General features: G+C 44.5%; 1 protein-coding gene across 1 annotated transcript in view; it reads right to left on the bottom strand.

The window, feature by feature from the left end:
* The window catches only part of APOBEC4 (apolipoprotein B mRNA editing enzyme catalytic polypeptide like 4), a 29,159-nt gene extending 2,882 nt beyond the window's left edge, over positions 1 to 26,277 (bottom strand). Inside the window, exon 1 of the mRNA XM_077278632.1 lies at positions 26,168 to 26,277. The gene's annotated coding sequence lies outside the window, so the exon portion shown is untranslated. The remainder of the gene's footprint in view (positions 1 to 26,167) is intronic.
* Between the last annotated feature and the right edge of the window lie 833 nt (positions 26,278 to 27,110).

Here is a 27,110-nt window from a genome sequence, read left to right as displayed (position 1 = left end):
AGTGGGAATGGGAACAAACGCAGGGAGTGGAGGAAAAAGGCACCTAGTGTGCAAGGACCTGAGACTAAGCAGTGAGTGCAGGACCTGGAACTAAGCAGTCTCGTGATAACAGGGGGGCGGTCACCGCGCGTGTGGCCTGGGAAGGCAGCTGGGAGCGCGAAGTACAGGGCACAGAACGTAAATATAGTAAAAGGAGAGCCGAGGGTCAAAAGCCAGATGAGAGCGTAGTACCTAGGGATAAGAGAGAGTAAACCAAGACGAGCCAAAAGGTCAGATAACCAGGAAGGACAGGGCATCACAATGCAGGATACAGAGGCAAAAGTCAGGGGACAAACCGGGTCATACATAGCAAAAGCTCTCATGCACAGAGGCACAACGATTACGGACAGGTAATCTGGGTGAACAACCACCGACTGAGTATATGGAAGTATCACCGACACTAAACCCAGGAACCCGTTTCACCCGTTTCTGCTCTCTATCTAACTTCACAACCTCCCCTCTCCCTCTATCTGACCACCATCTACTCACATTCTCAGTCCTGTACTCCTCACCTGTCACCCATGTCCAGCAACATGTGCACCCACGCAGGAACCTCGCACACCTAGACACCCACACACTCTCTGACTCTATCCTACTGCTAGCATCCATATCCTCACTCCATGACACAGACACTGCCACTGCTTTCTACAATGCCACTCTTGCATCAGCTATTGACATGGTCGCCCCTGTCATGCATAGCAGAGTGCTAGGAACCAATAGACAACCCTGGCACAATAACATCACTAAAAAGCTTTGGCAAGCATCCACAATTGCAGAACGGCATTGGAAGAAAACACATTCGCAAGATGACTTCACTGCACTCAAACAAGCAACACTCGCATTCAAATCAGCTCTCACCTCTGCTAAACAGGCCTACTTCACAACCCTCGTATCTTCCCTATCCCACAACCCCAAACAGTTATTCAACACTTTTAACTCCCTCCTCCGCCCACCACTGCCCCCTCCGAATTTCCTAATCGTTGCCAAGGACTTTGCGGCGCACTTCAAAAATAAGATTGACCAAACAAGGCAAATCTTTGTCGTCAAACCACCACAACCCCTTTGTATACCAGACCAATGCCCAAACCCCATAACTTCCCTCTCCAAAATCACTGAAGGGGAGCTTGCTCATCTTCTCTCAAAATCACACATCACCACTTGTGCACTTGACCCCATCTCATCCCACCTCCTCCCCAACCTCACCACCACACTAATCCCATCTCTAACCCATCTCTTCAACCTATCACTAACTTCTGGTACCTTCCCCACTGCTTTCAAACATGCCACAATCACACCTATCCTCAAAAAGCCATCCCTAGACCCAAGCGCTATGTCCAGCTATCGCCCCATATCTTTGCTCCCATTTGCATCCAAACTCCTTGAGCAGCATGTCCATGCTGAACTTTCCTCTCACTTTGCATCTAACTCTCTCTTTGACAACCTACAATCTGGCTTCCGTCCCCACTATTCCACTGAGACTGCCCTGACCAAAATTACTAACAACTTACAGCCAAAGCTAACAGACAATTCTCTATACTCCTCCTTCTACACCTGTCCTCTGCCTTCAACACAGTTGACCACTGCCTCCTACTACAGATCCTCTCTTCCCTTGGGGTCAAAGACCTTGCCCTATCTTGGATCTCCTCATACCTTACCAACCACACATTTAGCGTTTCCTACTCCCATACCACCTCTTCATCTCTCCCCCTGTCTGTTGGTGTCCCTCAAGGCTCTGTCCTTGGGGCCTTACTCTTCTCAATGTATACACTCGGCCTGGGACAACTCATAAGGTCCTATGGCTTCCAGTATCATCTACAGTTAGGTCCATATACAGTGGGGCAAAAAAATATTTAGTCAGTCAGCAATAGTGCAAGTTCCACCACTTAAAAAGATGAGAGGCGTCTGTAATTTACATCATAGGTAGACCTCAACTATGGGAGACAAACTGAGAAAAAAAAATCCAGAAAATCACATTTTCTGTTTTTTTATCATTTTATTTGCATATTATGGTGGAAAATAAGTATTTGGTCAGAAACAAAATTTCATCTCAATACTTTGTAATATATCCTTTGTTGGCAATGACAGAGGTCAAACGTTTTCTGTAAGTCTTCACAAGGTTGCTACACACTGTTGTTGGTATGTTGGCCCATTCCTCCATGCAGATCTCCTCTAGAGCAGTGAAGTTTTTGGCTTTTCGCTTGGCAACACGGACTTTCAACTCCCTCCAAAGGTTTTCTATAGGGTTGAGATCTGGAGACTGGCTAGGCCACTCCAGGACCTTGAAATGCTTCTTACGAAGCCACTCCTTCGTTGCCCTGGCGGTGTGCTTTGGATCATTGTCATGTTCCACCACCATGCTTTACAGTAGGTATGGTGTTGGATGGATGCAACTCAGTATTCTTTTTCCTCCAAACACAAGTTGTGTTTCTACCAAACAGTTCCAGTTTGGTTTCATCAGACCATAGGACATTCTCCCAAAACTCCTCTGGATCATCCAAATGCTCTCTAGCAAACTTCAGACGGGCCCGGACATGTACTGGCTTAAGCAGTGGGACACGTCTGGCACTGCAGGATCTGAGTCCATGGTGGCGTAGTGTGTTACTTATGGTAGGCCTTGTTACATTGGTCCCAGCTCTCTGCAGTTCATTCACTAGGTCCCCCCGCGTGGTTCTGGGATTTTTGCTCACCGTTCTTGTGATCATTCTGACCCCACGGGGTGGGATTTTGCGTGGAGCCCCAGATCGAGGGAGATTATTAGTGGTCTTGAATGTCTTCCATTTTCTAATTATTGCTCCCACTGTTGATTTCTTCACTCCAAGCTGGTTGGCTATTGCAGATTCAGTCTTCCCAGCCTGGTGCAGGGCTACAATTTTGTTTCTGGTGTCCTTTGACAGCTCTTTGTTCTTCACCATAGTGGAGTTTGGAGTCAGACTGTTTGAGGGCGTGCACAGGTGTCTTTTTATACTGATAACAAGTTTAAACAGGTGCCATTACTACAGGTAATGAGTGGAGGAAAGAGGAGACTCTTAAAGAAGAAGTTACAGGTCTGTGAGAGCCAGAAATCTTGATTGTTTTTTTCTGACCAAATACTTATTTTCCACCATAATATGCAAATAAAATGATAAAAAAACAGAAAATGTGATTTTCTGGATTTTTTTTTCTCAGTTTGTCTCACATAGTTGAGGTCTACCTATGATGTAAATTACAGACGCCTCTCATCTTTTTAAGTGGTGGAACTTGCACTATTGCTGACTGACTAAATACTTTTTTGCCCCATTGTATATTTGGACAGAGACAACATTTTTCTAATTTTGGTTATAGACATTACCACAATGAATTTTAAACAAAAAAATTCAGATGCAGTTGAAGTTCAGACATTCAGCTTTCATTTGAGGGTATCAACATTAAAATTGGATGGAGGGTTTAAGAGTTTCAGCTTCTTAACATGTGCCACCCTGTTTTTAAAGGGACCAAAAGTAATTGGACAGATTCAATAATTTTAAATAAAATGTTCATTTTTAGCACTTGGTTGAAAACCCTTTGTTGGCAATGACTGCCTGAAGTCTTGAACTCATGGACATCACCAGACGCTGTGTTTCCTGCTTTTTGATGCTCTGCCAGGCCTTCACTGCGGTGGTTTTCAGTTGCTGTTTGTTTGTGGGCCTTTCTGTCTGAAGTTTAGTCTTTAACAAGTGAAATGCATGCTCAATTGGGTTGAGATCAGGTGACAGACTTGGCCATTCAAGAATATTCCACTTCTTTGCTTTAATAAACTCCTGGGTTGCTTTGGCTTTATGTTTTGGGTTATTGTCCATCTGTAGTATGAAACGACAACCAATCAGTTTTGCTGCATTTGGCTGGATCCGAGCACACAGTATGTCTCTGAATACCTCAGAATTCATTTGGCTGCTTCTGTCCTGTGCCACATCATCAATAAACACTAGTGACCCAGTGCCAATGGCATCCATGCATGCCCAAGCCATCACACTGCCTTCGCCGTGTTTTACAGATGATGTGGTATGCTTTGGATCATGAGCTCTACCACGCCTTCGCCATACTTTTCTCTTTCCATCAATCTGGTAGAGGTTGATCTTGGTTTCATCTGTCCAAAGAATGTTATTCCAGAACTGTGCTGGCTTTTTTAGATGCTTTTTAGCAAAGTCCAGTCTAGCCTTTTCATTCTTGATGCTTATGAGTGGCTTGCACTGTGCAGTGAACCCTCTGTATTTACTTTCATGCAGTCTTCTCTTTATGGTAGATTTGGATATTGATACGCCTACCTCCTGGAGAGTGTTGTTCACTTGGTTGGCTGTTGTGAAGGGGTTTCTCTTCGCCATGGAGATTATTCTGCGATCATCCACCACTGTTGTCTTCCATGGGCGCCCAGGTCTTTTTGCATTGATGAGTTCACCAGTGCTTTCTTTCTGTCTCAGGATGTACCAAACTGTAGATATTGCCACTCCTAATATTGTAGCAATTTCTCGGATGGGTTTTATCTGTTTTCGCAGCTTAAGGATGGCTTGTTTCACCTGCATGGAGAGCTCCTTTGACCGCATGTTTACTTCACAGCAAAACCTTCCAAATGCAAGCACCGCACCTCAAATCAACTCCAGGCCTTTTATCTGCTTAATTGAGAATGACATAATGAAGGGATTGCCCACACCTGTCCATGAAATAGCCTTGGAGTCAATTGACCAATTACTTTTGGTCCCTTTAAAAACAGGGTGGCACATGTTAAGGAGCTGAAACTCCTAAACCCTTCATCCAATTTTAAGGTGGATACCCTCAAATGAAAGCTGAAAGTCTGAACTTCAACTGCATCTGAATTGCTTTGTTTAAAATTCATTGTGGTAATGTCTATAACCAAAATTAGAAAAATGTTGTCTCTGTCCAAATATATATGGACCTAACTGTATATGCTGATGACACTCAGATCTACCTCTCTGGCCCAGATATCACCTCTCTGCTCTCCAGAATCCCAGAGTGTCTATCAGCCATATCCTCCTTCTTCTCCTCTCGCTTCCTCAAGCTCAATGTGGAGAAATCTGTACTAGTTATCTTTCCTCCATCTCGCATATCTTCAGTACCTGATCTATCTATCAAAATAAATGAAATTACTCTTTCCCCTGTCTCCAAAATCCGCTGCCTCGGAGTAACCCTGGATTCTGCCCTGTCCTTCAAACCACACATCCAAGCTCTCGCCACCGCCTGTCGCCTCCAGCTCAAAAATATTTTCAGAATCCGTCCTTTCCTCAACCCTCACTCTACCAAAATGCTTGTGCATGCCCTAATCATCTCCCGCCTCGACTACTGCAACATCCTCCTCTGTGGCCTACCTTCTAACACTCTCGCACCCCTACAGTCCATCCTTAACTCTGCTGCCCCCGACTAATTAATCTCTCTCCTCGCTACACTCCTGCTTCCCCTCTTTGCAAATCCCTTCACTGGCTCCCAATTTCCCAGCGTATCCAGTTTAAACTACTAACACTGACCTACAAAGCCATCCATAACCTTTCTCCTCCGTATATTTCCAAACTAATCTCTCAATATCTTCCCTCACGTAATCTCTGGTCCTCCCAAGACCTCCTTCTCTCCTCTATGCTTATTCGCTCCTCACCCAATCGCCTCCAAGACTTCTCCCGAATATCCCCTATCCACTGGAATTCTGTGCCCCAACACGTCTGATTATCAACCACATTCGGATCCTTCAAAAGAAACCTGAAAACCCACCTCTTCAAAGAAGCTTACAGCCTGTAACGACCACACGGCCACCTCAAAACCATCAGAGCTACTGCAACCCCCGACCTACTGTCTCCTTCCCCATAATCCTGCAGAATGTAAGCCCGCAAGGGCAGGGTCCTCTCTCCTCTGTATCAGTCTGTCATTGTTAGTTTTGCTTACTGTAAGTGATATTTGCATTTTGATGTAACCCCTTCTCATGTACAGCACCATGGAATTGGATCGGCCCCACATTAGGGCAGTGGGGTACTCGGCACCGGGTCCTTCAATTCAGGGGATGTCACGGTGGCTGACCCGGTCCGTGGCCCTAGGGGAACGTCCATGTGATAAATTGGGGAAAGGTCTTTAAAGGGGTAGTTTGTGACGCCACCTGTGGTATTCGGTTAGGGTGACCGACACTGCTTAGGGGTCCACTGGGGTGATGTGATGGCAGCTAGATGGTATACCTTCCCACAGGTGAAGTGTATCCCCAGGGCTTCCCAGAAGTGTGGATGGTGATGGTGGGTGATGTAAGGCGCAGTGAAGAACGAGGACACAAGGTTGCAGTCTCTTTACCTCTACTGAAGACTTCAGCATCCAAAGTCCAGGGTACAGACCACAGGGTAGGCAGAGTCCAGCCGGTCTGAAGGCAAATCCAGAGTCCCCTTATCTAGGTGGAAATCAGTAGCCTTCCTCTAGCGCCTGTGTGTTGTAGTACCTCCCTGCTGAGCTTCTCGGTAAAGGCCCCGTCACACACAGCGACGCTGCAGCGATACAGACAACGATGCTGATCGCTGCAGCGTCGCTGTTTAGTCGCTGTGTGGTCGCTGGAGAGCTGTCACACAGACCGCTCTCCAGCGACCAACGATGCCGAAGTCCCCGGGTAACCAGGGTAAACATCGGGTTGCTAAGCGCAGGGCCGCGCTTAGTAACCCGATGTTTACCCTGGTTACCAGTGTAAAATGTAAAAAAACAAACAGTACATACTCACCTTCGCGTCCCCCGGCGTCCGCTTCCTTCACTGACTGAGCGCCGGCCCTAACAGCAGAGCGGTGACGTCACCGCTGTGCTGTGGTTTCACTTTACGGCCGGCAGTCAGTCAGTGCGGGAAGCAGACGGCAAGGGACCTGACGGACACCGGAATGTGAGTATGTACTGTTTTTTTTTTTTTTTACATTTACGATGGTAACCAGGGTAAACATCGGGTTACTAAGCGCGGCCCTGCGCTTAGTAACCCGATGTTTACCCTGGTTACCAGTGAAGACATCGCTGAATCCGTGTCACACACACCGATTCAGCGATGTCAGCGGGACCTCAACGACCAAAAAAAGGTCCAGGCCATTCCGACACGACCAGCGATCTCACAGCAGGGGCCTGGTCGCTGGTACGTGTCAAACATAGCGAGATCGCTACTGAGGTCGCTGTTGCGTCACAAAACTTGTGACTCAGCAGCGATCTCGCTAGCGATCTTGCTATGTGAGACGGGGCCTTAAGGTCCTCACAACTGTTGTAGATGTTCTAGATGTTATTTCTTCCTCTCTGTCCCCCAGATGGTGTGGATAGGACAAACCCGTATGACTGATGGCCTGAGGCTTGTTTATAGGGACCCTAGAGACGCCCTGACCCCCACAAGTTGCCACCGTATCTTCCTAGGTATTAAGGTCGGGCAGCCAACTTGGAATTGACTGTCCTGCCGGTCTCTGGAGCAAGGCTTGGAGACAGTTGCTCCCTCGGTGTTCCGGCCACCGGCTTCGCGCCTCAGAAGGAGGCAGCCTTTACAGGGCAGAACTCCCTCTGGTGTTTTCTCCTTGTGCTATGACTTCGTTTCTCACCCTCTACAACACAATTCTCTTTGTGTCCTTTCTTAGGATGCTGCCGCACGTGGGGCAGGCGCAGCTCCATGTCTTTCTGTCTAGCTAGGCCTCTGACAGGATCTGACCCCTGTCCGGGACCCTCTGTCTGCAGCTCCGATGTTCCTCCTTTCCCCCTGTCTGCCTGACAGGTGTTGCCTGGGCAAAGCCCAGTCAGCTTCTCCCTAACTTTCTATCCAGCCCACCAGTTTTACCTTCTGTAAGGAGTGCCCTAGTAGATAGGAGCAAGGCTCCCCCTGGTGGTCTGGAGTGTGAAGTGTGGTGTATGGTTTGTGATACCTGGTAGGAAGATCGCCTTTATTGCCATCAGACGTAATATCACTCCCCCTGGTGGAAGAATAACATTACTGCAACGACCAGGACTCTGGGGCGCTGCAGAATTAATGGTGCTATATAAATAAATAATAATAATAGCTACCAACATTAAATAGCCGCCCCAAAACCAAAGAGAGGAGAACTAGAATTAACGCTGACCTGACCAGGATGGAGGCGGAACCATCCTGTCAGAGTCATGACAGTACCCCCTTCTCAATGGGGGGGCTACCGGACCCCCAGGTTTCCCAGGAAACCAGGCATGAAAGGAGCGCACCAGACAATTGGCATGAACCGATTGAGCAGGAACCCAGGATTGGTCCTCAGGTCCATACCCCTTCCAGTGCACAAGATATTGGAGGGAATAACGGACCAACTGGGAATCCATGATGCGCTCCACCTCAAACTCCTCCTGACCATTCACCGATACAGCCAGCGAGGGACCCAACTATGCTTCTTCCACAGCCCCCAATGGTTTCAACAGGGCCCTATGGAATACATTGGGAATCTTAAAAGATACTGGGAGGCACAAATGAAACGCCACTGGGTTAACCACCTCCGTGATCTCATAAGGACCAATAAACTTGGGCCCCATCTTCACCGAAGGAACCTTAAGCTTAATGTTCCTAGTAGGCAGCCATACCTTATCCCCAACCTCAAGGGTAGGTCCCACCATCCGTCTCCTGTCTGCAAAAATCTTAAACTTCCCCTGAGCCTCCCCAATATTCTTCTGGACTTCCCGCCAAAAAGTCCCTGACAGCTGTACAGCTAAATCAGCCCTGGGCAACCGGATTCCAGACGAGAAAACTCCCCAAAGTGTGGATTAAACCCATAATTACAGAAGAAAGGGGAGATACCGGTAGAGTGGTTAACACGGTTATTGAACGCAAACTCTGCTAAAGGCAAGGCATCGGACCAATCATCTTGACTGGAAGTGGAAATAGAGTGCAAAATTTGCTCTAACGACTGATTGGTCTGTTCAGTCTGTACATTGGACTCTGGATGGTATGCAGATGAAAAGGACAACTCAATACTCAATCTTTTACAAAACTCCCTCCAAAACCTGGACACAAATTGCACACCACGGTCAGACACCACATTCAAGGGTACACCATGCAAACGAACCACATGCTGAACGAACAACCTAGACAAAGTTTCAGCAGAGGGCAGTGCCACCAAGGGTACAAAGTGTGCTTGCTTAGTAAACCTGTCCACCATCACCCAGATGACAGTATTACCCTTGGAAGGAGGAAGATGGTGATAAAATCCATTGACAAATGTGTCCATGGTCTATCAGGAACCGGCAAAGGCTCCAATTCCCTGGCCGGCATGTAAGCAAGGGCACACTCCTCACAGGCAGACACAAATTTCTTTACATTTCGCTTACAGATGTAAGCGATGCCCTCCAAAAAACTCTCGTGATGGCCTCACGAGTAGCCGAAATTCCCGGATGTCCACTAAGCGCCGAATTATGAAACTCCTGGAGGACTCTGAGTCGAAATTGAACAGAAACAAACAATTTTTCTAGCGGCTTGGACGGGGAGCCTGGGACTGGGCTTCCCGAATCTCCCTTTCCAAGCCTGCCGTCACATCAGTCACCACCACCCCGGGTTGAAGAATGGAGGATGGAGGCTCAGGGGGAGAAACTGGATCCAGACTCCGAGACAAGTCATCGGCCTTCACATTCTTGGATCCCGGAAGAAAAGTGATTGAGAACTGGAACAGGGAAAAAAAAATGTCCATCAAGCTTGTCTAGGGGTCCACCTTTTAGCAGATGCAATATACGCCTGGTTCTTGTGATCAGTAACTACAGTAATGGGATGAACCGCCTCCTCCAAAAAATGCCTCTATTCTTCAAAGGTCAACTTAACAGCAAGGAGTTCCCAATTACCCACGTCATAATTTCTTTCTGCTGGGGAGAACTTCTTGGAAAAAAAGGTGCATGGTCTAAGATTGGTCACAGTGGCGGACCCCTGGGACAACACCGCCCCCACTCCCATCTCCAAGGCATCAACCTCTACCACAAAGGGTTCAGATGGATCTGGTTGAACCAGAATCGGGGCAGTCATGAATCATTTTTTCAGGGTGAGAAACAGTGCTGAGGCAGACCAGTTCTTAACATCAGCCTCCTTCTGCATTAAGTTGGTGAGGGTCTTGACCACCTGAGAGAACCCTGTAATAAACCTCCGGTAATAATTGGCGAATCCCAAAAATCTCTGAAGGCCTTTTAGGTCCCAGGGCTGCACCCAAACCACAATGGCCTGCACCTTTTTGGGATCCATACGAGGGATCCATACGAAACCCCTTACAAGAGACAATGAACCCCAAGAAAGGCAGTTCCTGGACAAAAAATTAGCATTTCTCAAGCTTAGCGAAAAGTTGGTTCTCCCTGAGTCTTTAAAGAACCACCCGAAGGTGAGCAATATGTGTCTGCTTATCAAATGAATAAACCAGAATGTCATCTACGTATATAACCACAAATTGCCCAATAAAATCAGGGAACACATGACTGATGAAGTTTTGAAAGACCGCAGGAGCATTGGTCAAACCAAACGGCATAACTAAATTTTCGAGGTTATATGCCCCCTGCAAGTCCAATTTTGAAAACCATTTGGCCCCGGACAATTGATTACATAAATCGGGAATGAGTGGGAGGGCATATGTGTTTCTTACAGTAATCTTGTTAAATTTCCGAAAGTCAAAGCATGGGCTGAGACCACCATCTTTTTTTTTTTGCAAAAAAGAAACCTACAGCAACAGGGTACACGGAAGAGCGTATATGCCCCTTGCGGAGACTCTCAGATATGTACTCTTTCATGGCAACCCGCTCTGGACCAGAAAGGTTAAACAATCGGGCCTTAGACAATTTAGCCCCAGGAATCAAGTCGATGGCACAGTCAAAAAGGCAGTGCGGTGGTAACCCCTCAGCCTGACTTTCAGAGAACACCCACAGTTGGATCCCCATTTAAAAATCTCCCGGGCCTCCCAGTCAATGACTGGATTATGACATTGTAACCAAGGAAATCCTAAAACCAAACCTGCAGGGAGGTTGTCCAGAAAGAAACAGGCTATACACTCCAGATGAACAGACCCCACCTTAAGGATGAATTCTTTGGTAACAGAACGGATCCGTGCTTGGTGAAATGGGTCGAGTTAATAGCCTCCACTCTCATGGGTTTTTCCAACCTGAATGTCCCTGTCTCACAATGGGCCACCAACCTCGAGTCAATCATGTTTACTAAATACCTGCAATCCATAAAAGCAGAAGAGGGGAAAAAACAGTTGTCCACCCGAACTTCCACTATTAACAATAGTTTGAAGACTGAGGAAAAAAAGTACCTGTGGGTCTGGGTAACCTCCTTGGCAGTTACACAGACCTAGTCGTTTCCCAAGACCTTGGAATCGGGGGACAGTCCTTTATTCAATGACCTGGCGGTCCACAATGAAAGCAGAGTTTCTTCTCTCTGTGACATCTCCTCTCATTTTCCTTCATGGAGACAGTCCTCACCTCCATGGGCTCAACCCACAACTAAGACTCTGGTTTCATAGGCAACAGAGGAGCTTCACATTGCACGACTCCTCTCTCTCAGCCTGCGGTCCATTCGGACGGCCTGGTTATGTCCTCCTCCAGAGAATCGGGTGGTGGGTGCAGGGCCAAGGCACCCTTTAAATGCTCAGAGTGACCCCTTCAAAATAGCTCCCTGAGTGCTGAGTCATTCCAGGATACTTCTGGTGCCCATCGCCTGTATTTGGAACAGTACCACTCAGCAGAGAGCTTTCCCTGGGTAAGACTCATAATGGTGTCCTCTGCCAATCTCACTTGATCAGGTTCAGCGTAAATTAGAACCAAGGCCTCAAAGAACTGATCAACAGACATTCTCTCAGGGGAGGGAGGGGACAGGGAGAAAGCTCAGGATTGCGGCCCCTCACATAACAGGGAAATAACTATCCCCACCCTTTGACTCTCATCACCCAAGGAGCGAGGACGCAGGGAAAAAAGTCATTTACAACTCTCTCTAAACACCCAGAATTTTCTCTTATCCCCAGAAAAGGTATCTGGAAGTTTGACAGAGGGTTCAGGAGAGGATAGGGAAACATCAGATACAGTACCCCCCACATTGCCAGAAGAAGAAGCACCCCGAATAGTATTAACTGTATCTGACAACTCCCTCTGTACCTGTTGATGAGAAGCAGTTAATACTCTTTGCTCTAGTGATAGGTTCTGCATCTTTTCGGTCAGGTTAGATATCTGATCCGACATAACCCCCAAACACACAAAACCCCCTGAAAAATGTAAAAGGTCGGTGATAATGTAATGACACCGATGATGTCACTGGCGCAGTTTAGGGGGCGCTATCAGGGGACATGGGAACTAAGGCAGGGCGTGAAGGAACAAGGCATGCAGTGCGCAAGGACCTGAGACTAAGCAGTGAGCGCAGGACCAGGAACTAAGAAATCACATGTTAACAGGGGGTGGAGTCACTGAGCCTGCGGCAGGGGAAGGTAGCTGGGAGCATGGAGTACAGGGCATAGAACGTAAACATAGTCAAAGGAGAGCCAAGGGTCAAAAGCAAGACAAGAGCATAGCACCTAGGGATAAGACAGAGAGTAAACCGAGAAAAGCCAAGGGGTCAGATATCCAGGAAGGACAGGGCAGTACAATGCAGGATACAAAGGCAAAAGTCAGGGGACAAACTGGGTCATACACATCAAAAGCTCTCACGCTCAGAGGCACAACTATTACGGATGAGTAACCTGGGTCAGCAACCACAAACCGAGTATACGGAAGTATCACCGACACTAAACCCAGGAACTACCAACATTAATTAGCCACCCCAGAACCAAAGAGAGGCAGACTAGAATTAACCCTGACCTAACCAGGATGGAGGTGGAACCATCCTGTCAGAGTCATGACATGTGTGAATTGTAATGTAATATAATGTAACGTGATATAGAGTGTGATAGGCATTGAAAATGTAATGTGTTGCATGATGTGAAGTAGATCGTTGACTATAGGATAAGTTAAAACTTAATGGTTTGACTAGCCCACAGTGGGAGGGACTAGTGTAAGGGAAAGTGACAGCCTTCTGCTAGGAAGACAGATAGAGACTGGAGAACAAAGTGAGCAGGGCCGCTTACAAGGGTGAGAGTAGTCCAAACAGGAGTGATAGCGGCATCCTAAACATAAGTGACTAAGAGAAAAAGAGTGGCCTTCCGGAGACGTATCCTAAGAGGCAGACTCCGAGCCAAAAGACCTTGGGCTTGTAACGCTGAGAGGTAATGGGCCCAAACAGGACTGAAAATGGAGTACTAGTGAAGGGTCCCAAGAGGATGTTCCAAGGCACCAGTAGTGGAAGAAATATGAAGCGGAACCACTGAACAAGTGAAGGAGACTTGTTAATCAGGACTGTAGCGTTAAAACTGGGTTGTGGTGCAGTAAAGAGAAATAGTGAACATAAACAGCCCAGGAGTATACTACAGAGGAAGGATACTTTGTGGAAAATGCTGTATACTGTAAAGGAAGCGTCCATAAGACTTTGCACCAGCTATCCCTTGTATATAACCCTTAGCAAATTACCGTTCAGTAAAGAGTTTATTAGTGAATGCTGGTCTCTCTCATTGAACTGTGAAATATCTGGTCCTGGCAAACCCGCAACATCAGCTACATGTGGTCTGCACGGTCATAATGCCCTCACAGCACAAGTCCACTTTCATGTACCATGCCGAGAGCCCCTGATGAGTGCCTCACCCTTGGCTATCAGCAATGAAGGTTCTGCGATCTCTCCTGAAACAAAACCAGCTGTTGAAATTCTAATCACACAATTCATCTCTCCTCCGGCAATGTCTCTCAGGGTGAGATGAAGGCCCCATACACATCAGATAGTGCACCTGTCTCATTGAAATTAATTGGATTAGACAATTTTCATCAAATAAGATTACATAGATTAGGTCACAAGAATATGCAATCTGCTCCAACTCACTTTGCACATGTAGACTGTGGAGACTGCATAGTTAGATATTTTCATAGATCCTGTTATTAAGCATTAGCTCTATACATAAATATCATTCCATCGATGATTGTCACATGCATTGCTGTTAATCATAGGAGATGCACTCTTATAGCTCATTCAGATGAAAATAGGATTGTAGGAGTGAGGATCTATGAATAGATCAGATCTAGATATATTATCATTATGTTAGATCAGTTACTAGTGCTATCCTAAAAATTAAACCCACCATAAATAAAGTTTTGTAATACTGACATTTTGTGTGATTCACTATTAATAATCCACTGATTATTTTATATTTTATGTTTCTAGAAGGCTAGATTCACATATGCAATTTTGATATCGTTTTTTATTAATTCAGCTAAAACCAGGACTGGATCTATATACCGTAAATATCAAGGAAACGCAGCTCTTTCTTTCACACGTGCATTGTTTGTAGTCACCTGGCAGTTCCAAAAAGGCAGCCACAAATTGTCTTGGTACAAGCTAATCCATTTCCCACAGCCCAGCGGTTGCCCTGGCTTTTATCCTTTAACTTGTGTCCAAGGATCTGGACTTACACAGGTTCCCTGGGCAAGACCGACAAAGTCAGCTGCTGTACAGTGGAGCAAGTTGGCAAGAAGGATAATTAGATAGCAGGGTCAACGAGAAATTCCAAAACTCTTGGCTTCCCTGGATTAAATTTTCATCCCACTCTGATGGTCCTAGCCGCCCATCCCCCTGAATCCCACCTCTACCTACGATACACTACGTTAGGTACGACTTCTGTTTTTTCCCCCTCTCCTCCTTCCAGGGTTTTATGCGATGCCGTGACTGTGCCCACCATCTTGGTTGCCTTGCCACTTCATCTGACCTATCTTCTAAGCCAGCCTTCTTAACCTTCCTCACTCTCAGAAACAAATAAATTGCTTAAAGTTAATTCCTACCGTCACACCCTGTGACCTTTATTCATTTTACAAGCTTATTGTTTCGTTTTTAGGCTACTTTCATTAGGCCTGAACCAGTTTGTTCAAGTTTTATGCTCACTTGTCTTTTTTCAGTTATATTTACATTGATTTCCTGTATCTTCTAGTGCATCTCAGTCTCTCCTGAACCAATACATGCTTGATATCTACCTGTGAGCATTTATGTTATGTTATTTGTCTTTGTGATGTGAAAACTTAAAGAATTAAAAAAAAAAAGATAGCAGGGTCAAATACAGCAGGCCATGCCAGGAACAGGTTCATAAGACAAGAGGATGGTTAAATTCACACCGAGGTTAGAAAGCAGGAGGAATCAAGAAAATAGTAGACAAAAGGAATAAAGCACAAGTCAGGTAGCAAAACTAATTGACCAACAGTGGAAGTAAGAGATCCAGGGGGTTAGTTAGCAGGCAGCCCAGCGGAAGGCTCTCAGAAAGGAATAATCAAAAGACCAGGCAATTAACCCTGTATTTCCCTGATCCACAAGTGACAAAGGTGCGGCGCCTCCTAGTGGCTAAAGTTGGAACTAAGAGCACAGATGTTACAGCATTCCCCCCCTCCCCCCGCATTACAATGGGCTTTCAAACACTTATGACCAAGCTTACTAGGGAAAGATGGATGGAATTTACTGATAAGTTTGTCAGCATTGATGTAATTAACTGGTAATTAATTGACACCCACCACCTTTCCTCTGGTCCACAGCCCTTCCAATTGACAAGGTACTGCAAAGATCGCCTTATTATCCAGGATTCAAGGATTTTTTCCACTTCATACTTGAGACTGTCTTCAACCAACACAGGTGGAGAGGGTTTATTAACAGGGTGAACCGGCAACCAAAATATCTTTAGTAAGGATTTGTGAAAAACATTGGGAATCCAGAATGAGGTTGGAAGTTTCACACACAAGGCTACTGGATTGACTTGACAACCTTGATAATCTCATAAGGGCCAATGAACTTGGGATTCAACTTAGGGGAGAGTTTGATATTTCTAGTGGATAACCATGCCTTGTCCCACAACAGCAAAGCTTGGCCCTTCTATGCTCCTCTTATTAGCATAAAAGGTCTGTCCATCTTGGGCCTGTCTCAGGTTCTCTCTAACTTCACACCAAACAAGCTTCAACTTGTCTATGTGTTTACCAGCCTCTGAAGTATCAACTTAAGAGTTCGCAAAGAAACCAAACCATGGATGGTACCCAAGATGACAGAAGAACGGAGATGTCCTAATGGATTCTGGACATTGCTTCAATATTTGGTTGGCACACTCAGCCTGACCATTAGTCTCTGGGTAATAAACTGAAGAAAGGGACAATTCAATATTAAGTTAACTACTGAACACCCTCCAGAATTTAGAAACAAACTGAGTTTCTCTTTCGGAAAAATATTTTCAGGAATGCCATGTGGAAGTATTTGATAAGCAACTTACTTTATGATGGGAGTTTGACAACCCAGACAAAGGAGCAAATGACACTATTTGCTAAATCTGTCTATCACTACCCAAATTATAGTTTTCCCTTCTGAGGGTGGGAGGTAATTTATGAAATCCATGGAGAAGTGGGTCAAATGACTTTTTAGAGTAAGGACTTAAGAAGTCCAGCGGGGCAGGTTCGGGGTGTTTTTGTTTCGGGCACAAATGTTACATGCATTAACATTTACCCTACAATATCAACCTATGATTGGGCACTAAAAATTAATGGTTATTACTTGGATTGTATTGCTAATCCAGGGTGACCTGCTATAACAGAATCATGAGACTCCTGGAGTACTTCTAGATGAAACTGGGAAGGCCCAAATAATCTTTGGGAAGGAGTATTGTCATGGGTTAACACTTGATTTTTACATATATCTTCAACAAGATCTAGTGAGACTGTGGACACAACTATCTGATCAGCCTATCTATATTCTGATCAGCCACACCTCCTCTCTCCCTGACCTCATGTTTTAAAGGACTCTAAGATATGTGTGATTTTACACAGTGAGTGCTGCTTTCTTTTTCCTTTGGATCTGCAGACACAACTATACTTTAGCTAGAATGGAAACTAGGTCTGAGTCCTCAGTTTGGGATGGGCAAAAGCTTCAGGAGGGAGCATCAGCTTTCATGTTTTTTTGTACCAGATCTAAATGTCACTACAAATTCAAACCTAAAGAAGAGCAAAGTCCATCTAGCTTGATTAGGATTTAGTCTTTTGGCTGACTCATCTTCAAGGAAGTGGTGCCATTCCTCGAAGGCTCACTTAATTGCCAACAATTCACGATTACAGTTGCCATATTTCCTATCAGCAGATGAAAATTTTCACAAAAAGAAGGCACATAGATGAAGTTGATACCTGGGTACCTTGCTATACCAAGCTCCAACTCCAAACTTAGAAGTGTCAACCTCAATAAAAGGACTCTCAAGATTTGGCTGAACCAATATCAAATCAGAAAAAAATGTTCTTTACACTCAATGAAGGCACGGATTGCCTCAGGCTTCCAACTAACCACATCTACCCCCTTTATTTCAGTAAGTGGTTTGGCAATCTTGGAAAAAACTTTAATAAATTTACGATAGTATTTGGCAAACTTAAGGAAATGCTCCCAGGCCTTCAGAGACTTGAGTTGTATTCATTCCTTAACATTTCATCGGACCCTATCGCCCCATAGGTGAGTGTCATAAATAGTGTTGAGCATTCCGATACCGCAAGTATCGGGTATCGGCCGATACTTGCGGGTATCGGAATTCCGATACCGAGATCCGATACTTTTGTGGTATCGGGTATCGGTATCGAAACAACATTAATGTAATAATGTGTAAAAGAGAGAATTAAAATAAAAAATATTGCTATACTCACCTCTCCGACGCAGCCTGGACCTCAGCGAGGGAACCGGCAGCGTTGTTTGCTTAAAATCCGCGCGTTTACTTCCTTACGTGAAGTCCCGGCTTGTGATTGGTCGCGTGCCGCCCATGTGGCCGCGACGTGACCAATCACAGCAAGCCGTGACGTAATTTTAGGTCCTTCAGGATTTTAAAATTACGTTCTGGCTTGTGATTGGTCGCGTCGCGGTCACATGGGCGACGCGACCAATCACAAGCCGTGACGTCACGGGAGGCTGGACACGCGCGCATTTTAAAATGCGCGCTTGTCCTGCCTCCCGTGACGTCCCGGCTTGTGATTGGTCGCGTCGCCCATGTGACCGCGACGCGACCAATCACAAGCCAGAACGTAATTTTAAAATCCTGAAGGACCTAAAATTACGTCACGGCTTGCTGTGATTGGTCGCGTCGCGGCCACATGGGCGGCACGCGACCAATCACAAGCCGGGACTTCACGTAAGGAAGTAAACGCGCGAATTTTAAGCAAACAACGCTGCCGGTTCCCTCGGTGAGGTCCAGGCTGCGTCGGAGAGGTGAGTATAGCAATATTTTTTATTTTAATTCTTTCTTTTACACATTAATATGGATCCCAGGGCCTGAAGGAGAGTTTCCTCTCCTTCAGACCCTGGGAACCATCAGGGATACCGTCCGATACTTGAGTCCCATTGACTTGTATTGGTATCGGGTATCGGTATCGGATTGGATCCGATACTTTGCCGGTATCGGCCGATACTTTCCGATACCGATACTTTCAAGTATCGGACGGTATCGCTCAACACTAGTCATAAAAGGTCTTTTTCTTGTTTTGCAAGCTGGATTGGGGCCTTACACAGGATCCGTGGGCAAGGGCCACAGAGTCAACTGCTGTTTGATGGTGCAATCTGGCAAGAAGAAGAATGAAGTATCCGAGTCAGATACAGGAGGTCACATCAGGAACAGATTCATAAGACAAGAGGATGGTAAGACAAGAGGATGGTCAAATTCACACAGAGGTCAGAAAACAGGAGGAGTCAAGAAAACAGCAGATGCAAGGACTGAAGCACAAGTCATGTAGCAAAACTTATTGACTGGCAGTGGAAGTCAGAGACTCAGGGGGTATAAGTAGCAGGCAGCCCAGCCCAAGGTACTAAGAAAGATGTAATAAAAAGACCATGCAATTCACTCCATAGCATCATCCTGATCTAGCAACACCACAAATCCCAGGAATAAAACAGGACCAATGCTGTCACATACCCCCAGCAACAAAGGCACTGTGACGCCTAGTGACTAAAGTAGGAACAAAAGGGACTGGAGCCGACACAGATGTTACACTTCCTTTTTGGTTCCACTTCTGCTCTCCATTAAAAACAGGCATCAATAACTTCCCTGATAAACCGCTGGGTAAATCGATAAACCTAGATGGATCCACATAGAGGACATTGAACACAAGAATATTTGTAGTAATTTTCAGTATGATGACAGCAGTTCCACTGGCGCATGGTTGTGTTCTGCTTTAAGACTTGAGGATCAGTAAATGAGCGTACATCAGAAGTCTCCATAGTCTACAAATAACACACAGAATGTAATTGCAGACACTTTGTAGTCATTTCTGTACTGTACATGGCACAAACATTTGGGAGCTATTTAAAACAGTTAATTCTTCCCTAATGTACAGAAAACATTGAGTGTAGTTAAAAGTAATTATAATTATTCCCATGCTGTATACAGTTCTAATGTTGTGTGCAGCTTGCCGTACAAACACTGTGTTGGCTCCATTGTAAATAAACCAAACTGATTGAAAAGCAATATACATAAGACAAGACTTCATGAGCAGGGGTGTAGACTACATCTGACATCAATTTAACAATATATACCCTGAAAATGAAAAAACAAGTTCAGGAACAAAATAATAATAAAATATATCACATTTTATATAATTGAAAAAAGATCAAGATTAAAAAACATACAGATGCAGACAAAACAAGTGGATAAGCCAGGACTCCGTAATTATCATAGAGTAAAAGAATATATTTATATTTATTATTTGTATCTCTTTATGTGATGTATACTGTATAGTGCAAAAAAAATCAATTTCAGTAGTTCAGCAAAATATAACATACAGCAGAGTATAGGAACTATTAATAGAGGCAGGAAAATCATGACGGGAAAAGAAACTACCCCACATATTGTTACATGATAAAACCAGTCTCCAAATATTTAGGATCACCCACCTGAACTGACATGCGTTTCACTTATTGCTTCTTCAGGGGTTGATGATACATCATGATTATACATTGTCATATGAGGGGCTTTATATAAAACATGCAAATATAGCATAATGGCACATTGTTAAATGTCCATCAAGTTCAACTGAATGATGGGAATAAAAGGGGACAGTGATCTGTGAATTTGTTAAATACCAACAACTGCAATTATGCATAGCTCTGTCCAATCCAACTCAGTGCTACCTCCCCAAAAATGATACCGGTCAATTATATACATATGTTCATACTACTCTGTGTGGCATAGTCTGGGCTTTAAGGATGCAACATTATTTTTATCTGTACAATATGAACAAAAGCATATCATTTTTAGCTGTTGATACAGCATTGAAAAAATGCTACATTAATACAATAACATTTCCTACTACATGTTTGTGACTTCCACTCCTTTCCGTGCATGTCTCACATATACTGATGCTTTTTTTTCTAAAGATCAAGAGCTAGTAGCACCCTGCTGTTAATAGGTAGCAATAAAGTAAGAAGTCCATGTAGTGTTCTACAATGAGGACCCTATGTAATTCGGAGGAAATCGTGTGTGCTATGATGTAAATCTGTTCTCAATACTAGAGAAATAGTCAAAAAGTCAGGTGTACATTGTAATTGTAGTTTATTAGTGTCTGGAATGACTCATTCCAAACCATTGGGAATGTAATAACTACATTAGATATGATGGACCACTTTAATTACAGAAATTCCAGTACATACATGGAAAAATCATCTGTTCTGCGTCTGTTTCATATCTTCATTACCTACTCCAACACGAGAAAAGCACTCCACATCTAGTAATAAGTAGCTACATAGTTACATGGAAGAATATAATATAAACCTTGACTGATCAAATTGAAAATCTGTCACGCATGATGGCCTGACATAGATGTCTTTAAGTGTCCCACTTAGCCGACAATCAGAGATGTCAAGTACAGACAAAGCGATATTATTGCTACATCCAAGTGTCGTCCTCGTGACAAGCACATGTAACAATAGGGACAGGAGGCAGGATTGTTCACATAGTGATGTGTCATTGGGAGTAAGTAAAATGCCTCCAGATAAATGTAAAAAATCCTTATCTTTAGTATCAGGAACAGAAATCACTTATGAAAGGTAAAAACGATGAATTGGTAGATTTCTTGCATATTATCTGCAGTTGTCATTTTCTTTGGAATCAGATTTGCAAAAATCTATGTGCTTGCAGCAGAAGCAATCCTTTTTATTCTCCTCAGCATTGAAATTGCAACACAATTGCAACACAGGAAAAATCTTGGAATTATCTCAATCGCAGGATAGACATGTGCATGATATGCAAATGCTGAAAATATGGAAACAAAATTCTCGAAATATCTCAATTTATTCAGTATCGAGTATGATCTCCACATGCAGAAATGCCCACATTTGAACGTCTTGGCTGCTATCAATGAGGTTAGTCATAGTTGTTTAAGGAAGGTTTTGGCACTTGGGCAGGCAAATAATTTGGATTCACTGCTGGCAGATCCCTTTATAATTGTCTACCAATGATGTCCCAGATGTGCTTGATGGGAGACAAGTCCAGAGATGTTGCAGGCCATTATATCATGTTTAGCTCATGCTTTCTATTCACAGTAGTACAAGCAACATGCGGCCTGGTGTTATCGTTTCAATCGTTCATATAATTAAAGGAAAGATGAATGGACAAATGTACCTAGACATTCTTCATAAAAATTCACTGCCATCTACCAAGATGATGAATATGAAATGAGGGTGAACATTTCAGCAAGACAATGATCCCAAACACACAGCCAAGGAAACTCTCAATTGCTTTCAAAGAAAGAAAATAAAGCTGCTAGAATGGGCCAGCCAATCGCCTGACCTCAATCCAATAGAAAATGTATGGAAAGAACTAAACCTCAGAGTTCATAGAAGGAGCCCACGGGAACCTCCAGGATTTGAAGAGTGTTTGTGTAGAAGAACGGGCCAAAATCTCACCTGAGCAATGCATGCAACTAGTTTCTCCTTCTCACCAACAAAGGCTTTTGTATGAAGTATTACATTTTAGTAAGCGTGTTCCACACTTTTTCCTTGAGTCATTTCTCAATATTATACATAACTTAATTTATGGACATATATGGTTTAATTTCTTTGCTTGTATGAATTGTATGGATTGTGACCAGCACATGTGAATAGCACCTTTAGAAATATGTTTACTTAGGAAATTGGAGACGTGCTCAATACTTATTTCACCACTGAATATATGGTTATGTTTGTATATATATATATATATATATATATATATATATATATATATATATATATATATATATATATATATATATATACACTCACCGGCCACTTTATTAGGTACACCATGCTAGTAACGGGTTGGACCCCCTTTTGCCTTCAGAACTGCCTCAATTCTTCGTGGCATAGATTCAACAAGGTGCTGGAAGCATTCCTCAGAGATTTTGGTCCATATTGACATGATGGCATCACACAGTTGCCGCAGATTTGTTGGCTGCACATCCCAAAGATGCTCCATACAAGGCAGGATGGATCCATGCTTTCATGTTGTTTACGCCAAATTCTGACCCTACCATCCGAATGTCGCAGCAGAAATCGAGACTCATCAGACCAAGCAACGTTTTTCCAATCTTCTACTGTCCAATTTCGATGAGCTTGTACAAATTGTAGCCTCAGTTTCCTGTTCTTAGCTGAAAGGAGTGGTACCCGGTGTGGTCTTCTGCTGCTGTAGCCCATCTGCCTCAAAGTTCGACGCACTGTGCGTTCAGAGATGCTCTTAGGCCTACCTTGGTTGTAACGGGTGGCGATTTGAGTTACTGTTGCCTTTCTATCAGCTCGAACCAGTCTGCCCATTCTCCTCTGACCTCTGGCATCAACAAGGCATTTCCGCCCACAGAACTGCCGCTCACTGGATTTTTTTTCTTTTTCGGACCATTCTCTGTAAACCCTAGAGATGGTTGTGCGTGAAAATCCCAGTAGATCAGCAGTTTCTGAAATACTCAGACCAGCCCTTCTGGCACCAACAACCATGCCACGTTCAAAGGCACTCAAATCACCTTTCTTCCCCATACTGATGCTCGGTTTGAACTGCAGGAGATTGTCTTGACCATGTCTACATGCCTAAATGCACTGAGTTGCCGCCATGTGATTGGCTGATTAGAAATTAAGTGTTAACAAGAAGTTGGACAGGTGTACCTAATAAAGTGGCCGGTGAGTGTATATATGTTTGTGTGTGTGGTGCCCTGCAAAGTCAGCAAAATCTGTGCAGCCACATGGGACATAGTGAATTGTGCAGTTCAAGACATGCCCATCTGCCAGATGACATCAGTTAGGGATCAGAGGAGAGATGTCTAGACATGATCCTTATTTGTCAGACGTGGAAAGAGAGTTGAGGTACTTTCCTGTTAAGCCTGAGGTGCCGTGGATGCCAAGGTCCATGCTGGGAGGAGAAGATTTAGTGCACGTATAGTGCTAGAGTAGACTAGACTGATGAGAGCTGCTACACATTGCCAGAAAAGAGCTGGGTTCATCACACCATGAGGGGCTGTTGGCTCAGTGTACTGAATAACTGTGGAGAGCTGTAATCAACATCAATTGCTCCAGTAAAAGCGAGTCTTTTTACCTGTTGCACCTGAGGTCTGGACATTGCTGATTGAGATCGGCTGATCCTGCATCCCTTCTATAACATTAGCCTTTTTATTCTGCTGAGGATGGCCCTTCGGCTGGTGAAACCACTGTGACAGTTGGCTGCCATTACGCCCAGTGGAGGCCGACTCAGACATATCTTAATATATACTTACCTTGTAATGTTTTCACATCCTGTTCCGTCCAGATGTGTCCGGATCCCAGAATTCCAAGCGGCGGAAGTTCACCGACCGCCATATTGGGACACCCAAGTAATGGGTGTATCAATATGGAAACTGCTGGTGGTACCAGCCTCTCGCACCACATACACACACACACTGTATACGCCGTACGCACCACACACACACAAACACACACTGTATATGCCGTACGCACCACACACACACTGTATACGCCGTGCACACCACACACACACACTGTATATGCCGTACACACCACACACACACACTGTACACGCCGTACGCAGCATCTTGCGGCACCAGCAGAACACAGCAGAACACCATCGAAAACACAACACCAGAATCAGTCGAATGATTCAATGACTGCTGCCATCTTTGTACAGGAGGAGCACATGCACAGTTTTAATGTGACCGCTGCTATCTGTCTGGACAAAGATGGCGGCGGTCTGATTTACTGCGCCTGTGTGAATTTCACGCAGGCGCAGCGAATCATTCAGCTGATCCTGGCGGCAGATGCGCGACGTGACATGAGGAAAGAAGACAGCACAGTGGTGGAGAGAGAGAGAGCAGACAAAGGGGAGAGCATATGGGTACACAGGTCAAAGGAGAGATGACATGAGAGGAGAAGACAGCAGATGGGGGAGAGAAAAAGCACACGGGTGAGAGAGACAGAGCACATGGGGGAGACAGCTCAAACGGGACAGCACATGAGGGGAGAACACAGCACAGGAAGGAGAGAGACACCAGACAAGGGGGATAGCACATGGGGTAGACAGGTCAAAGAAGAGAGCACAGACGGGAGAAGTCAGCACATAGGGAAAGAGAGAGTGGATAGGTGGGTGAGCATATGGGGGGGAGAGATTCTCAACGCTGCAAAGCCTGCCCCCATCGTGACATTACCGCCCTTCCGATGCGATAGCTTGGGACCTCCATCTAGTACAACATATAAATATTATATTTATGTGGCAATGAAATATATATATACCGTTTATACTGAAAACGCCCCCCCTCGGCATTCGGCATATACACGGGTCATTGTTCCAGATAGATGGGGGACGTGAAGTGGTGGAGCAGCAGGTCACAGAGGCAGGAGTTGGCGGCTGCAGCTAAAGCCTGTGCCCGCTGCTAAAGAGGAATGAATATTCACTGCGCTGGCAGTGAATATTCATTTCTCTTACCTTCTCTGAGCACCCTCTCTGCATCTCATTTTGTCGCCAGCAGCTCTTCCAGCCAAGTGATCACGTGTCTCCCTTGCTCATTAAGGTAATGAATATTCACCTCTCTCCACTCCCATAGGCGTGGAGTGAATACTCATGACCTTAATGAGCGGGGACACGTGATCGCTCGGCCGGAAGACCTGCTGGTGTCGGAATGAGATGCAGCAAGGGCGCGCAGGGAAGGTAAGTAGGATGTGTTTTATTTATAGGAACCATGCATGCAAGGACAGGTATGGGGAGCCATGCATACAAGGATAGAAGATAAGGAGCCATGCATACAAGGACGGGGATAAGGAGCCATGCATACAGGGACAGGGAGCCATGCATACCAGGAAAGGGATGGGGAGTCATGCATACAAGGATAGGGGATAAGGAGGAACCATGCATCCAAGGACGGGGATAAGGAGCTATGCATACAGGGATGGGGAGCTATGCATACAAGGACAGATATAGGGAGCCATGCATACAAGGACAAGGATGGGAAGCCATGCATACAATGACCGTGAGGCAGGAGCCATGCATACCAGGATAGGGATGAAGGGACAATGCATACCAGGCTTATACTCAAGTCAATAAGTTTTCCCAGTTTTTCGTGGCAAATTTAGGTGTCTTGGCTTATACTCAAGTCGACTTGCACACAAGTATTTATGTAATATGATTATGTTTATTTCTCTGTACAAAGCCCTTTTATACATTTATGATACTGTACTGTACATAATTAATACAGAAACTCACTAAAACTTCATGTAATCCATTTATTAATATGTTAATAATGTTTAGTAAAGATATCCTAAATCCGCTCATGAATTTTTTAGGTGCTTTTTACCAACAGAAACAATTATGAAGAAAATTTCACATTGATTTAAAAAAAAAAAAATTCCATAAATTATTTTTTTAACCAATTTGACTGCAGATTTAAATATACAAATAAACACAGTATAGTCTGTCCCACAAAAAGAAACTGTCCCTGGAAAAAACAGGGGATATCTATTTTCCCAATTTCCGAACAGTGTAGTGCGTTGCTATAGCAGACTGTACGCTATCACTTCCCCATAGACTAGCAGAAAGTTCACTAAATTACCATTACACACACACACCATGCATTTTCTTACCTGGTCTCTTCTTTTGTTAGTCGTTCTGTGCACTGAGTTCTCTCTTCAGTAAATGTGACAAGTTGCTGTATGAATTTCTGGACAATGCAAAGTGGTTGCTAAGCCGTTAGTCTATTGCACGCCTTGTATTGGCTACAACCAGGGTGTGTCCTAATGATTGTACAATGCAGACTTGTCGCCGCAGCATTCCCTTCACCTTCATGCTGAAATGCAAACATGGTTTCTCTGTTGCCTGCTGACTATTTGTACCTGATCATGTAAATGAAACCAGTCGTCAGTATTCTTACATTGCAGCATTTTTTCCACTCCTGTCTAAACCTTTTGCACAATAATTAAATTATATATACAGTACACAGTCATGGCCGAAAGTGTTGGCCCCCTTGAAATTGTTCCAGAAAATTATTGCAATTACACGTTTCCTTATACACGTTTATTTCCTTTGTGTGTATTGGAATAACAAACAAAAAAAAACAGAGAAAGAAGCAAAAAATCTGCTGGACAAAATTATTGGCACCCTCAGCTCAATATTTGGTTGCACACCCTTTTGGAATAAATAACTGCAATCAATTGCTTCAACAAGCTTCTTACACCTCTCAGCTAGAATTTTGGACCAATCGTCTTTTGCAAACTGCTCCAGGTCTCTCATATTTGAAGGGTGCCTTCTCCCCATAGGAGGATTATAATGAGGGCAATCTGGGCTATCGCTCAGAGCCAGAGGCTCCTGGGGACCCATCACCAGATTGCCCTCATTATAATGCTTTGTGCTCTACTATCTGTGTACATATCTATACATATCCCAGCAGGGAGCTTTACTGGAGCTGCGCTGCCGACTGCTCAAATTGTATACACTGTGTTCCAAATTATTATGCAAATAATATTTCCTCATATTTTCTCTAAATTACCTATCTGAATTGCAGTCATTGTTATTTTCCAGTCATCTACT

This window comes from Ranitomeya variabilis, chromosome 8, assembly GCF_051348905.1.
Source record: "Ranitomeya variabilis isolate aRanVar5 chromosome 8, aRanVar5.hap1, whole genome shotgun sequence".
In the NCBI taxonomy this organism is placed as follows: domain Eukaryota; kingdom Metazoa; phylum Chordata; class Amphibia; order Anura; family Dendrobatidae; genus Ranitomeya; species Ranitomeya variabilis.
Note: the sequence above shows the minus strand (reverse complement) of the source record. Positions and strands in the feature narration are given on the sequence as shown.